The sequence below is a fragment of the Bidens hawaiensis genome, unplaced genomic scaffold (genome assembly GCF_021521415.1).
Source record: "Bidens hawaiensis isolate Kalapana, Puna unplaced genomic scaffold, B.hawaiensis_p1.1 tig00028297_1, whole genome shotgun sequence".
Taxonomy (NCBI): domain Eukaryota; kingdom Viridiplantae; phylum Streptophyta; class Magnoliopsida; order Asterales; family Asteraceae; genus Bidens; species Bidens hawaiensis.
Window position 1 is genome coordinate 7,696 of NW_027494618.1, and position 16,198 is coordinate 23,893.

General features: G+C 37.6%; 1 pseudogene; it reads right to left on the minus strand.

The window, feature by feature from the left end:
* Positions 1–6,598: 6,598 nt before the first annotated feature.
* On the minus strand, positions 6,599–16,124 carry LOC143576786 (organic cation/carnitine transporter 4-like; annotated as a pseudogene).
* Between the last annotated feature and the right edge of the window lie 74 nt (positions 16,125–16,198).

The window sequence follows — 16,198 nt, forward strand, 5'->3', positions numbered from 1 at the left end:
AGTAGATGTCCGACTGTTTCACATCTTTTATACGATGATGATGTCATGTTCCTAGGAGAATAGTCTATGTCAAATTTGGAGAATGTTAATGTTGGACCTTGTTTTGTTTATTTAATTTTTTAGGCTTATGTATTTGATGGTTCAACAATATAATATTCGTTTAGCTTCTTGTTTAACTCCATGTATTGGGTCGTAGGCAATTTGTTTTGTAACAAGTCCATTAGGCCGACATTAAGGTCCATATATGGAAAATCTAGGAGAAATGGGTAGCGCTATAAAAGGGGAATTATTCACCCATTTCTTCTTGGCACTCTTGAATTTCTCTTTAGTGATTTCCGCTCACTGGTGTCACGGATTGATCCTAAACAAGTTGTTAGATCCATACCAGGAACCTACAATTGGTATTAGAGCTTCGACTCTACTTTTTGGGGTTTTCGGTTCTTCCACTTCGGATTTTGATCAAGTGTGTAGTAGATTTAAACGTGTTTGGTGTTAGAGAAAGTTTAGTGCTATTCAGACATTGGTTTTAGACAAAATAGGCAAGATATAAAATTTTCTATTCATCAGCGTGTTTTGCAAGTCCAAGTTCATCAACTCTAATTCGCAAAAACATGTAACTCGCAGAACCAATAACTTCGCAACTTGAAAGAATCAGTGACTCGCAACTCAAGAACCAGTAACTCGCAATATCTGATTTGTGAATTGAGGGACTTAAAAACTTTTCATAATTTATAAACTTTCAACTAGTGACTTGAGAATGGCCTCCAAAGATGAAATGTTGTTGAAACACGACATGTTAAGGACAATGAATCTAGATTAAACAACAAGCCCCATAAATTTATAAGCTTTGAAGTATTTAATGATTGGGAGTACCGGTTTAATAACTTTGCAAGAACCCAATAAATAAGAATTTTGAACTCCATTGAAAAGGGGCTTCATCGTCTGGTAATTACAAATTCTGCTAGTGTAGAAGATGAAAAGCCTCTTAGTGCCTTTGTTCCCGAAGACTTCGAGTTAATTGTGGTTGATCAAAAGGCCCTCAATTACTTAACCATGTGTTTAGACAAAAAAATCACTCATAGTTTAAGGGAATGTAATTCGGCCAAGGATCTTTAGGATGCTTTGACTGAGAAATTTGAAGGCAACCTTGAAATGAGGGAGAGTAGAAAAGAGATGCTAAACGTTGAATTTAATATGTTTAACCACATTTAAGGAGACGACATTGAGTCCATCATGGATAGGTTTGAGGTTTAGAATACCAAGATGAGAAGTGCCGGAATGATTCGTGAAGTGGGTAAAATAAACAAGAAATTACTTAATTCACTAGTCTATACTTGGAACGAAAATGTCATTACCATTAAGAGAACAAGGAACATGCATGAGACTTCAGTCGCATACTTGATTTCTATCATCTGATCATTTGAAATGAACGATAAGCTATGTATGGCCAACAATGTGAGTTCACTCAATCAAGATGGAGTGTCAACCGGGACCAAAGTAGGAACTGCCATCTTGTCATAAGCTCAACCAAGTGTTCACATTACTAATGACATTAAGGGAATTCAGTCTTATATTCAAGTTGCGGAAAATAAGGCATTTGTTTTATTAGCTGGATTGAATGATTCATCCAATCATAATGTTATACAGAACATGGTGAATCAAGCTTTAAAAGTTCATGGTTTAGCAATTCCCGCCAACCCACATAATCCTCTTGTTTATGATTGCCACATCACCCTAATTCATGCCTTCACGGCCTGCCATCAATAATTGTTTAAGGGAAGTCTCATGCCATCGAATTTCACTCATGGTGATCTTCCCGAAATCAATCATCAGGATCTTGAAGAGATGAACATCAAGTATCAAATGGCCATGGCAGTTCATAAGGAAACAAATTTCATCAAGAAGTATGGGAAACATACCTTTCAAGGAACTGGCAGAAACAACAAAATCGGGTTCGACATGGAGAGGCTTCAGTGCTACAACTGCAATGAGCTCGAGCATTTTTTCAGAGAGTGTACGAATGCAACTGTGACAAAGCCGGTGAATGAGTTGAAGATTGTTGATGTAACTAATGAAAAGGTTGGCAAGACCCCGGGAACAAAGAAGATTAATCAAGGTAGCTCAATTACTAGTGGAAGGGCTATGCTAACACAGTCAAGTGAGCCCAATTAGGAAGCTCAACTTAGTTATATTATGGTCCAATCAACTTCGCCGGGATGACATTTGTTCACGGTGAGAGCTCATGTAAGATGGAGTGAAGATTGCTGGGGATGACAAAGAGAAGATTAATGTTTGTGAGAAAGTGAAGAATAATAATGGAAGCTCAAGTGGAGCTAACAAAGCACTATAAAAATAACTTTGATAAATCTGAGAAACAGTTTAATGATAGAACTAAGTCTAAGAAAGCTAATACGATAGAAATAGTTTAACGATAGAACTAAGTCTAACAAAGCCTCAACGACTGGGACCGATAACGCTCGGGTTTTACAAACCACCGATTTTACCAGCCAATGCCATCCCATTTGTCCAACACATTTTTTAATATTTTTTTTTTCCATTTTTAGCTCAGGTACCGTAACAAAACTAGCTGGAATCGACCAAACTCATGTCGAGTTACCGCTTCAAAGCCCAGGATTGACAACGCTTGGATTTTACCATCGCCTTGGAACCAAACAAAGAAACGTCAAATATTTTGTAATTTTTATATGTTAACTTTTTTATATGTTAATTTGATGAATTTATTTTTTTTGGTTTTAACGCTTAAGGTTTATCGACAGTTTCTATATTGTAACCAGTGTAACCGATAATTTCCGAATTCGTGTCAACCCACCATCATAAAGCCCGGATTTTACCAACATCCATGTTTAAACGCTGGGGTTTTACATCATCTTGCATTTTTTTTACTTTGGTACTGTAATGAAAATCGACTGTATGCGAATTTTTTTTTGTTTTAGTTTTGATATCGTAACAAACGTGACAGAAACCGACCAAATTCTCCTAGACTCACTACATTTTGTTTTAATTTTGATTCCTTAGAGAACGTAACGAAAACCTACCGGAATACCAATTTTGTTTTTGTTTAGTTCAGGTGCTGCAACTAATGTGATTAAATGTAACATCCTAAATTTCTATGAATAATATTAAAATATTATTTATGCATGTTGGAAGAATTAATTTGAGTTTGTAGAAAAATAATAGTAATATAATAATAATGATTAAATGATGGTAGGCTAAAATAGTTGAAATTAGATCTTGGACTTAAGATGAAGATGTGCCTAAGGTCCATTGGCTTAAGGAGTATAAATACCCCTTAAATCCTAAATCATTTTCATCTCCATCATTCTGCACCTTAGCCTACACCATCAAAAACACACACTTAAGCCAAACACTCTTTACACCATTCTATTCAACGATCTAAGACCAACCGAAGGTAAGAAATCATTTATATAAGCTGACACACCATTTTAGAACCTGACACTACAGTCTCGAGATGCCGAATACGCCGTTTGGATCTTGATCTAGCTTTAATCGAGTGTTTAATCAGTAAAAAACAAGCTAGAGTGCCACCTTAGCTTGGATCTGGACACATCGAAGCTACCTAGGTTATAACAATCAAAATCCGGCCAACCGTGGTGGTTAACGGCAGCTGACGGTGCCAAAATCGCTGAAAAACCCTAAAAACGCTTTAAAGATAAGCCGACCTGCACATATCCGACGGGTATATGCCCAGCGGATGAGTGAGGAGCGTGTATGTGTACACATATATGGTGGATATGTAGGTTTGACTTATACGGGCGCATATGTATCTGGCGTGTATGTACTTATACGCTGGAGAACAAATACGGGGGTTTGAACTTTAGCCAGGGGCTCTGCCCCTTGGACTCTACTAGTGGCTGCCGCCCCTAGAACCCTACTGCTATGGGCACTGCCTCGGACCCCGTTAGCTAGGGGTTTCAATAACCTAGAAATATGATATAATTAGTTGTAGTTAAGTGATGCTTGTTAGTTGCTACACAGTTAGTCGTGCGCAACTGAGAAGATGTGTGACCATAAACTCAGAAAGGAACAAGACACATATGAGTTTCTAGCCCCATTTTCTTGCTATGTTTTCGGGACTGTGTGCATACTCAATGCGATTTTTAATACACTTACTTTAAGTGATAAGTGTATGCTAATTGTATGTTTAATGATGATATATGAATGATATTGAATGTAGAAAGAATTAATAGTATACAAGTAAACGTGTATGAATACATGTATGTTTGTGGTATGGGTTGTATGGTTATTCAATGCATAAGGGAACCAGACTCTAATAATATTCGAGGCATGAGACAACCGGACCCTAATAATATCTGAGGCATGATGGAACCGGACCCTAATAATATTTGAGGCAACAAGGAACCAGGCCCTAATAATATCCGAGGTAGAAGGGAACCGGACCCTAATAATATCCGAGGCAAAATGGAACTGGACCCTAATAATATCTGAGGTAGAAGGAAAACCCTAATAATACTCGAGGAAGTAGGGCGAAATGCTCTTTAAAACGCAGAGATAAGTATGTATGTATTAGTAAGATAAAGCAAGAAAGAAGTAAATATGAAAGTAATAAAACAAGAATGCAAGAGTGTATGAAGGTAAGTTAAGTATACGATACGTGTCTCCAGATACAGGTATATGTGAATGCAATGTATGTTGCCTTATTAACAAGAATTCACTCAACGTAGCTGACTTTTAATATGTATGCATGTGAGTATGAGGAGACAGCAAGCTTGAAGAGGGACACATGACAGAAGAATAAAGAAGCTAACATCTAAAGACTTAATTTATGATGTTTGAACTTAAAGACTTGTTTTATATTATTTAAACTTTAAGACTTATATAATGAATTGTTGACATTTATCTATTCCGTGAAAAGTTTAAATTCACTCAGATATTTAGAACTATGTTTATGAGTAAATCCAACACTAAAGTAGGGCACCGGGACCGAGGTCTTACATGAAAATAAGCTTACTTTGCTTAGACTCACCTCCTTAACTTCCAATATTGACAATACTTGGATCTTCCCAACGCCCGAGTTTTACTGACTTACGCCACTCAATTGATCTATCTCAAATTATATATGTTTTTTTATTTTATTTTAGGTTTTTAGTTTCGATATCATACCGCACTTAATCGAAACCGGCCAAATTTGCGTCGACTTACCGCCTGACACCCATGATCGACGGTGTTTGAGTTTATCAACTTGTCCGGCGCAACACCCCGGGTAAAACACTAAGTATATGTACTCTGTATTCAGTGGCGGACCTAGAAATTTTTTTCTTGGGGGCGGAATTTTTTGAAGTTAGTATGAGTATTGCTATTAGTGATTTTTTCGGTCCTTATCGGGTTGGATCGGGACGATCCCGGTGACATAATGTAAAGATAAGACTAAATTAAGTTTTACATATATGACTAAATTAAGTTGTATACCTAGGTTATAATATAGTTATTTATATTTATAAGTGCAGCATGGACTTTTAAATTACTATATACCATCATAGGCCCAATATCATCATGTCATATAGATTTTTATTATTAAGTTTATTTGGGCTTTATTTTAAGAAGCCCATATGATATAAATAAAATCCATATTAACCCTACCTGTATCTTCTTCTTCTACATCTTCTTTACATCCTAACATATATGCAGTAAAGAAACCACCATGTGCCGCCATTATTCGCTGGAATATTCTATTTTCTATCATGTTCAGGGGGGCAATGTTGAGGCTTAATCAAAATTTTAAGGGGGGCAATTAAGATTTTTGTTAAAAAGTTACACCAAAAATATCTTTTTAAGGGGGGCGGTTGCCCCCCTTAATATATGCCTCGGTCTGCCTCTGTGTGTATTGTACCTTGAACGATCGTCAAAAGGCCACCTCTCCATAGGCTCTTCATATTTGCATTCTTTTTCCAACTGATCGTTAAGTGACAACATACTGACTGAAAGTCCAACCGCTTGACGACTTCAAAATTACAAAACGAACATGACATCTCTAACCTCCTACCGGGCCACTTACACACCTAACTGGCAAAGTTACTTTGGGCCTCAAAGGTTGCCAAATGGAATTGTGACAATTAACCCCTTCGTGTTAATATGACAATCAACCTGTTGCCCGTTTATGATGCATGAGGAGGGAGTATAGACTGTATAAAAAGATGCTTAGATATTTATTTGACTAAAAGAACGAAGAAATCAGAGAAGGCAGTTGTGAAGTCAATGGTTATAAGTAGCTAAAGTGCAAACGATCAGAGGATTTTTAGTTTAAACATGTAAAAGATTGAAGAGCTAAAGTTGGTAAATCTTGATCTTAATTGTACTAGTATCTCATTTCACAATAGTGACGTGAAGATGAGAGAATATGAAATAATTTATTCACAGAATTCAACCAAACCAGCGACTCAAGCTAGGTATCCAATACAATATAAAATAAAGCTTCTAGTAATCAAGATCACAATACAATCCAAAAGGGGGTTGCGGCACAGCTTGTTGCCCGCTTACTTGCCACTTCATTGTAAATCGTTTGGATGTTTCTATGAAATATAAAAGGAGCCAATAGAACATTTAAAACGGATTAATTCGTTGGCCAAAAACGTAGAACAGAACACTCAATTTTCATTCTACAACTTTCTATATATCAATAATCACTAGTTTTACTTTATTCCCGCTTCATTTATGCAAGCATCGACAACTTATTTGTTTCATCCTCCAATTCATTCATTGTGTCATATAATGGCTTGTTTACTGTTTCGGGTAAGAAAAATATAAGAATACCGCCCACAATTCCACATGCCCCGAACACCATAAATGAAAGACTAGCATCCATAACTACCACGAATGGTACTAGTATGGCTCCTATTTGCCCCACTTGCTTTGCAGATCCAAGCGCAATGCTTCTGACTACTGTTGGAAACAACTCCATCGCGTATACATATAACAAATTATATGTCCCGGCCATCCCAAATATTCCCAAAACTCCACACATTGTTCTCATTATCTTCCAATTCCCTTGGCTTTCCACCAAGCTGCCTATAAGGCAAAATATTCCGCTAAACCACTGTGTTCCAATTCCAAATGGCTTCCTCCCAAACTTATCAATTAATATTGCAGTCAAAAGATATGCTGGCATCTCTGCAACAGATTTGAGTAGCATGCTGAGGTAGATATTGGTTTCAAGGTTTGAGGCATTTAAGTTTAGTCCGTATTACACGCTCGAGCTTACAAAGTTGATTCCCATTAGAAGAAGCAGCCGATTTCTTGTTAATGGTGACTTGATCACGTCTAAGACTGAACTACTGACAACTTCTTTGGTTTCAACATTTTCTACTCTCTTGTGATCACAACTCTTGGCTTCCTTGTCTAGGACAAGGTACACATTTTCAGGAAGGTGTCTTCTATTGGTTTTAGCGATCTTATGCATGATCTTCATGGCTTCATTAGTTTTTCCTCGTACAAGGTACCAACGAGGGGATTCGGAGATGAAAGGAAGCATGAATACAAGAAAGATAATGGAGGGTATGGAAGAAGCAATATACAAAAACGCCATGATTGAAACATGTAAGCTATTCCTGACAGAAGAGCTATCCCGGTTGAGTAAAAATAAAAGGTGGACATGCCGGCAATACCGCGCTTTGTGGGACCTATGGATTCGACGGCGAGGACAAATGCACAAACACCAATCCCACCAGTGCTGAAGCCGATGAGTAGACGTAGGATAGCATATATCCAATAGTTAGCGGAGATGGATGTCAGTAGGGAAAAAATAAAGCTCATAATGCATACAATGGTGAGTGATCCTTTGTAGGAACCGAATTCGTGAATTGAGTAAATAAACAGAAAATTAAAAAACAGTTTTATTACTCATACAATACAATACAAGAATCTGAAATACAATACAGAATCAAAGAAATAAAGCGAATACAATACGGAAAAAAAATATATAAACGGTTTGGCTGAGGATCGTGTTGAGCACGGGGCCCTTAAAACAATATTTCGAGTCTCCCAAGAGAACTCGTTGTTTCCCAGGGTACAACAGCCGGAGCAGTAGTACTGTCGGAGTTAACCGTAAACCTGAAAAAGGTTCGAATAAAAGAAACCAGAAATGTAGAAGAAGAAGAAGTTGGAAAAACCTTGCAACAATGCTTGTGTTGTGTGTAAGGTTTGGTGTATGTTGCAACTTAGCTTACCTCTCTATTTATAGAGGAAAAACAAGGCACAGGTTTTTCATCCCACCAATGTGTCATAACAACCTACTAATGCACACGTAACAAATTTTCCAACAATCCCCCACATGAATGGAAATCGATTCTTCGAAGTAAGTTTCAGCAGTTGAGTATTGTCGGATAGGTAGGTGTTACCCTTTGAACCTTCTGTTGTGAAGCATACTTAGCCTCCTAGCGGTTTGTAGTTGCGATGACTTTGAACAGACCCCATTTGTGTAGACGACAATATGCCTTCACACAATACTCTCCCTGGTTTGGTCAACCCCTCATTCTTGTGTCCGTTATGGTCATGGATCACGGTCCTGGTTCTGCGAGAGCTCTAGGAAATTGCGCCTCCCCACAATTCCATTCGAAGTGACCACACTTCTCTCTAACATAGGTGATTCCCATGAATCATTAAAAGCATCATGGTTATTTCACTTAACCTTAATATGCTTAACCTCTCCCAAATGTCACTGGTTTTAGGGTACTCACCTAGGAGAAAGGACTGGAAGTTCAAGACTCCCTTTGGTTTTGGGGTACTCCCCCACAGTGACTGCCTCTGGTCATATGATTAAGTTTGCCTATTGAACTTAGCTCTTCGGATCTCCAGTCTGCTAAGTTAGGTTTCCCTCATACTTCCTTTATTGCGGGCTTTAGTCCCATTCCTCTCGACAACTTATAAAATTTATCCGTGCTTAAACCTTTTGTTAACGGGTCTGCAATGTTATCTTCTGACCTCACATGGTCAATCGTGATAACACCCGTTGACAGTAGTTGTCGTATCGTGTTATGTCTACGTCTCATATGCCTTGATTTGCCATTATACATTGAACGTTGAGATCTACCAATTGCAGACTCACTGTCACAGTGTATGCAAATTGCCGACAACGGCTTTGGCCATTGTGGAATGTCTTCCACGAATTGACGTAACCATTCTGCCTCTTCCCCAGATTTGTCTAAGGCAATGAATTCAGACTCCATTGTGGATCTAGCAATTACAGTTTGTTTGGATGATTTCCAAGATATTGCTGCCCCACCAAGTAGGAACACGTACCCACTTGTTGATTTGGAATCTTTCATATCCGAAATCCAGTTCGCATCAGTATACCCTTCGATCACAGCTGGATGGTTGGTATAATGCAAACCATAGTCTCTTGTGTATCTTATGTACCTAAGCACCCTTATAATAGCTTTCCAAAGTTGAACACTTGGATTGCTAGTATATCTACTTAGCCTACTCACCGCGTATGCTAAATCGGGTCTCGTACATGTCATGAGATACATTAGACTTCCAATGATTCTTGAATACTCTAATTGAGCAACCGGCTCAGCTCTATTTTTACATAGATGTAGAGTAGTGTTAACAGGAGAACGAGCCACTCGCTTGTCTTCCTTATTGAATTTTTCAAGAATCTTGTCGACATAGTGTGCTTGATTCAAAGTAAGACCTTCTTTGGTTTTAATGATTTTTATTCCAAGAATAGTATCAACTAAACCCATGTCTTTCATGTCAAATCGTGCCTTTAACATGTCTTTTGTATATTGAACCATTTTATCATTACTCCCAATGATAAGCATGTCATCCACATAAAGACATAAAATAACATAACATCCATTTGTGTTTTTAACATAAACACATTTATCACACTCATTAATTTTGAAACCATTGCTAATCATGACTTGGTCAAACTTTTGGTGCCATTGTTTTGGAGCTTGCTTCAAGCCATACAAAGACTTGATGAGTTTGCATACTTTGCCCTTTTGACCAGGGGCGGAGAAACCCTCAGGTTGCTCCATGTATATCTCTTCTTCCAAATCACCATTTAGAAAAGCCGTTTTACATCCATTTGGTGCACTTCCAAGCTTCGTAAAGACGCGATTGCAAGCACCAACCTTATAGAGGTTATACGTGTTACAGGTGAGTAAGTATCAAAGTAGTCTAGACCTTCCTTTTGTCTAAAACCTTTGATCACTAGCCTCGCCTTGTATTTATCAATACTTCCATCGGCTTTCATCTTCTTTTTGAATATCCAACGATATCCAAGTGGTTTGCAACCAACTGGAAGATCTACCAATTCCCAAGTATGATTTTGTAAGATTGAATCAATTTCATTCTTGATTTCTTCTTTCCATTGAGGTCCTTCTGGTGAGGTCACCGCTTCATGGTAGGTATTAGGTTCACCTTCAACCATAAAGCTTACGAAGTCAGGACCAAAGGATTTTGCAACCTTTTGTCTTTTGCTTCGTCTTAAATCACCATCCTCAGTCTCGGGCCGTTCATGTGTTCCTTCATGAACCAAGTCGTCATTTTGTGTTGACGAGCTTGCACCTGCATCATTCGCTCGTGATGATGAGGCCTCATGTGTGTGTCCTAACTTAGGAAACACGTGCTCAAAATACGAGACAGTATTGGGGCTCGCCTCTATGAAAGTGTTTTCGTGTACATTTGGATTTTTGGATTCATGTACCAAAAACCGATGTGCACTACTATTGTGAGCATATCCAATGAAAATGCAATCAACAGTTTTGGGACCAATCCTAAGAGCTTTAGGAGGTGGTACGGTGACTTTAGCTAGGAACCCCCACACTTTCATGTATTTGTACGAAGGTTCTCTTCCCTTCCATAACTTATAAGGAGTCTCGTCCCTATTCTTGAGAGGTATCTTATTTAAAAGATAATTTGCTGTTAAAATGGCATCCCCCCACATGTCATGGCTCACCCCAGAACTAACTAACATGGCATTCATCATCTCTTTCAATGTACGGTTCTTTCGTTCCGCCATGCCATTTGATTGTGGAGAATAAGGAGGGGTTAATTCATGTATTATGCCACTTTGTGCGCATAAATCCACAAATGGTGAAACGTATTCACCTCCTCGATCGCTTCTCACACGTTTAATTTTCTTGTTAAGTTGTAACTCAACTTCATTTTTAAACAAGATAAATTTTTCTATTGCTTCATCTTTAATTTTAAGTAAATATACATAGCAATATTTTGAGCAATCATCAATAAACGTGATGAAATATTTGTTTCCCCCTCTTGTTGGGCACATTTTTAAATTGCACACATCGGTGTGAATTAAATCAAGTGTTTCGGTTATTCTTTCAACCGATTTGAAGGATGATCTTGTAAGTTTGGATTCAACACATGATTCGCATTTCGAGTTTGTATCAATGTGGAATGCTGGTATGCTTTTTAATTTAATTAAACGACGAATTGAATTGAAATTTACATGTCCTAATCTACCATGCCAAACATTTGAATTTAAAGACTCAATAATATAAGCAGAAGTAGATGCCTTATTCATTTCATTTCCAATCACGGTTACATCAAGTTTAAACATACCATTGAGGGCATAGCCATTACCAACATACATTCCACGCTTAGTCAAGACAAACTTGTCCGACTCAAACACTAAACGAAAACCAAACTTATGATGCAACCAACCCGAAACCAAATTCTTACGAATTTCGGGCACATACAAAGTGTTGCTCAAAGTAAGCTCTTTTCCCGAAGTCATCTTCAAGATCACATTCCCTTCACCCTTGATGTCGGCCGTTGCTTGATTCCCCATAAAAGACTTAGCATCAATAGCAGCCTCCTTAAAGGTGCTAAAGAAGGTCTTGTCACCACACACATGACGGGTCGCACCCGTATCAATGAACCATCCTTGCGGTTTGTCCCCCACAAGATTGATTTCTTCAATCATTGCCGAGAGCTCGGTGATCATTGCCACCAACGGTTCACCATTTTCATCCATCATATGCGCACGCTCACGCTTAGGCTTCTTGCATTGGTTCGCACGATGGCCATTCTCATTACAATTGTAACAAACACCTTGGAAGTTTGAAGATTGAGGTTTCTTTTTCACAACCTCCTTCTTCGGTCCAAGGTTCACCTTTCCCTTTCCCTTATTCATTTTACCCTTACCCTTATGCCCCCCTTTAGAAGATTGTCCAAGTTCAACCATGTTGGCCTTAGCCATTGGCTCCACACGAGCTGATTTTTGAGCCGTTTTATTGTCTTCCTCAATTCGAAGACGAACAATTAATTCATCAATAGTCATCTCCTTTCGTTTGTGCTTAAGATAATTCTTAAACTCAACCCAACTAGGAGGCAACTTTTCAATTATGGCTGCAACTTGGAAAGTTTCACTAAGTGTCATACCCTCGGCATGAATTTCATGAAGTATAACTTGTAGTTCTTGGACTTGGGTGATCACAGTCTTGGAGTCAACCATTTTAAAGTCCAAAAAACGGGCCACAACAAATTTCTTTGTTCCCGCATCTTCGGTTTTATACTTCTTGTCTAAAGACTCCCATAGTTCTTTGGCAGTCTTTATCCCACAATAGACGGTATACAATGGATCCGCCAAACCATTGAGCACGTAATTGCGACATAGAAATTCAGAATGTTTCCAAGCGTCCAAAGCACTCACACTTTGGGCATCATCTTGGGCAGTGGGTATGGGGGTTGTTTTCTCCAAGAACTGTGCTAAGTTCAAGGTTGTCAAGTAGAAAAACATTTTCTGCTGCCACCTCTTAAAGTGGACACCCGTGAACTTTTCGGGTTTTTCAGCATGGTTAGCCATTGTGGTCGCTCCCACATTGGCTGGGGTGGTCAAATGGACAGCAGGGGTAGCATTAGAAGTGTTTGGGGTTGGTCCTGTCATTCTTGCACACAGAAAACAGACCAAGTTAGTAACTTAGAAAAAAAATTCAGAAAATTCTGAAATTTGTCAGATAAATTTATCCCGTGCGAGATAGCTTTATCTCGTGCGAGATAACAAAACCAGCCCAAAAAAGGAGCCTTTTCTGATTTCAGAATGCTAAACCAAGAACGAATCTGTCTAAGTCTAACTTTGAAGATCCAATTCTTGATTCTGAGACCAAAACAGAAAAGAAAAACTGTTTTTAAAACATATACTATTTTGAAACAAAACTGGTTTGGATCAAAATAGAATAGTTTCTGAAAATTTAAACAAAGTTTTTACGATAAGCTACCTCGTGCTAGATAGCCAAAACAGCCCAAAAAGGAGCCTTTTCTGATTTCAGAATGTTAAACCAAGAACGAATTTGTCTAAGTCCAACTTTGAAGATCCAATTCTTGATTCTGAGACAAAAACAGAAAAGAAAAAACTGTTTTTAAAACATATACTATTTTGAAACAAAACTGGTTTGGATCAAAACAGAATAGTTTCTGAAAATTTAAACAAAGTTTTAACGAAAAAAATATTGTTTTAAGATTGTAGGAACCGAATTCGTGAATTGAGTAAATAAACAGAAAATTAACAAACAGTTTTATTACTCATACAATACAATACAAGAATCTGAAATACAATACAGAATCAAAGAAATAAACCAATAAAATACGGAAAAAAAAATATAAACGGTTTGGCTGAGGATCGTGTTGAACACGGGGCCCTTAAAACAATATTTCGAGTCTCCCAAGAGAACTCGTTGTTTCCCAGGGTACAACAGCCGGAGCAGTAGTACTGCCGGAGTTAACCGTAAACCTGAAAAAGGTTTGAATAAAAGAAACCAGAAATGTAGAAGAAGAAGAAGAAGTTGGAAAAACCTTGCAACAATGCTTGTGTTGTGTGTAAGGTTTGGTGTATGTTGCAACTTAGTTTACCTCTCTATTTGTAGAGAAAAAACAAGGCACAAGTTTTTGTGGGATACACCACTATAGTATTTTCTTTCAAATACACACAATCACACATCGATATCTCATTCATCAATGTCTATTAGTGTGCATTTGTTGTGTCATAACAACCTATTAATGCACACGTAACAAATTTTCCAACATCCTTTTCTTCCCAATTTGGTATAGGAGAGATAACCAAATTATGCCACTACCTACAAAACAAGATCAAGCATTTGAATCAATAATAGCATGTTTAAGAACCCTTTTGAAATAAGATATGAGATAAATAATTAATGGTTTCAAATAATAAAAACTCAACCCTTGTTAATGATGAGAGTAGGACAATATTGATAACCTCACTCTCATACCTAATAGTAATATCGTGCGCCATTCAAAGCTTAGAACCCTTGGGGATCCACCAAATACCCCTTGTGGAAAATCTAACGATGTTTATATATATTTTCCTAAATAAAAGCAAGTAAAGCTCCAAACTAAACGCTATAAAAAGATCTTTGTTGCAATACCATTCCCGTTCCTTGGTTGAGATAGTTGGTTCGGTTGTACATTACATGCCACGTATTTTGTAACATCAGGAAGATTTTGATGACAAGTCAGGCCACGACATCAACAGTCTATCAGAGTTAAGCTTCCATTAGTCGCGGGTCGTTGGAACCAAATATGTTAAAAATTGAGACTGTTATAAGCTAATTCGTTAGTTGGGACTATTTTTGCAAATGTTAATAGCTTAGATTATTTAAATACAATTTTCCTTTATATAATTTTCTACCGATCATATATAGATAGAATAATTATGAATTACAACACACTCTTCTTAACTGAACCTGATACGTAATCACAATATATAATATCACAAGTAACTTAAATACATATCAAATGACCTGTTAATCACCAATTTTCCTGTATTAAATCATAAATTGATAATAAGTTGTGTAGCTTACTTACTGAAAACTAAATTGAAGTAATTATTTAAGTAGAGCAATAATGTAAATTTTCCAAACAATGTGAAAAGCGCAATCTATATAATATTAGTTATGAATCTTTCTTATTCAAACTTTTAAATTGAGCATATTAATTAAGTAGAATAACAAAGTCTACTTCACAACCATGTGAAAAGCACAATATATATAAGTCATCAACGATTTGCTTTTGATTGATTTGCCCAACTGATGGCTTGACGAGTGTATTAATTTTGATATAATATATAATTATATCAATATGAGATTGCTGTTAAGTGTTATTTAATGCTTTATTTAAACTATACCTACAGATATTCAAATCCGAAAAAATAATAAATGAAAGATAAGAATCGATTTATCTCAGCTAGAGTAAGAGACAAGTTGAACACGATTGAGCCAGAGTAAGTGTACGTTGGCCTATCTCCGACTAAGTTAAGTTTTATCGTTACTCTTAAGTCTTTTACTCAGGGCCGTCTCCGAGAATTTAAATTTCTCAAAGGAGCCAAAATAAAAAGGCTCGTATGCCTTAACGAAAATTTTTTATTCGCTAATATACACGGATAAAACTTTTATCGGCCAAGTTATTATAAGCAGAAACCATTATGATAATGTAATTATCTTATAAATCATTGCAAATAACCTTATTTTTAACACCAAAAACATATATATGTAATATGTATAAAAAAGTTTAAGCCCCCGTAACTTATGTGCCGCGGCCAATGGTGCGGCTTGCACACCCTCCAAGACTCCCCTGCTTTTACTAATGTATGCAACCACAAAATAACATAAGTTAAAGATATATATAGATAGAGGGATGTTACCTATCATGCTACCACAAAAGAATAAAGCCTGAGCCAATCCAACCTTGTACTTTTGTCCACACACCAGTCCCCACTCAGCCACGGTTGACCACCCTTCGCTATTTTCCCATCGCCATGAACCTGGCTCAAGCCCACAAACGCTCTTGGCCGAATCCCATACACATCCAGAATTAGGTGCGCACTCCCAACTGGGTTCACGGTCAGCAAAAATAGTAACCATTGTGTTTATGGCACTAAGCGCCCACGCCATACACGTGAGAAAGAAATGCTTGAATTGCCAAAACCCAAACTCACCACAGTATGTGGTTAGCATTTCGTCGATGGACAGCAGCTCGAGTGTTGGTTTTCCATATAATGTGGTGGCGTGTGTTTCCACAGGAGGGAGGAGAGGTGACCGGAGATCATCATGAGAGTTCTTTTTATGGGATGACATTTTGAAGTTGGTACGTTGGTGCGAATTACCAAATGCAGATGTAGTAGTTATATAGGCGAAATTAGGATAGGTAAGTGGTC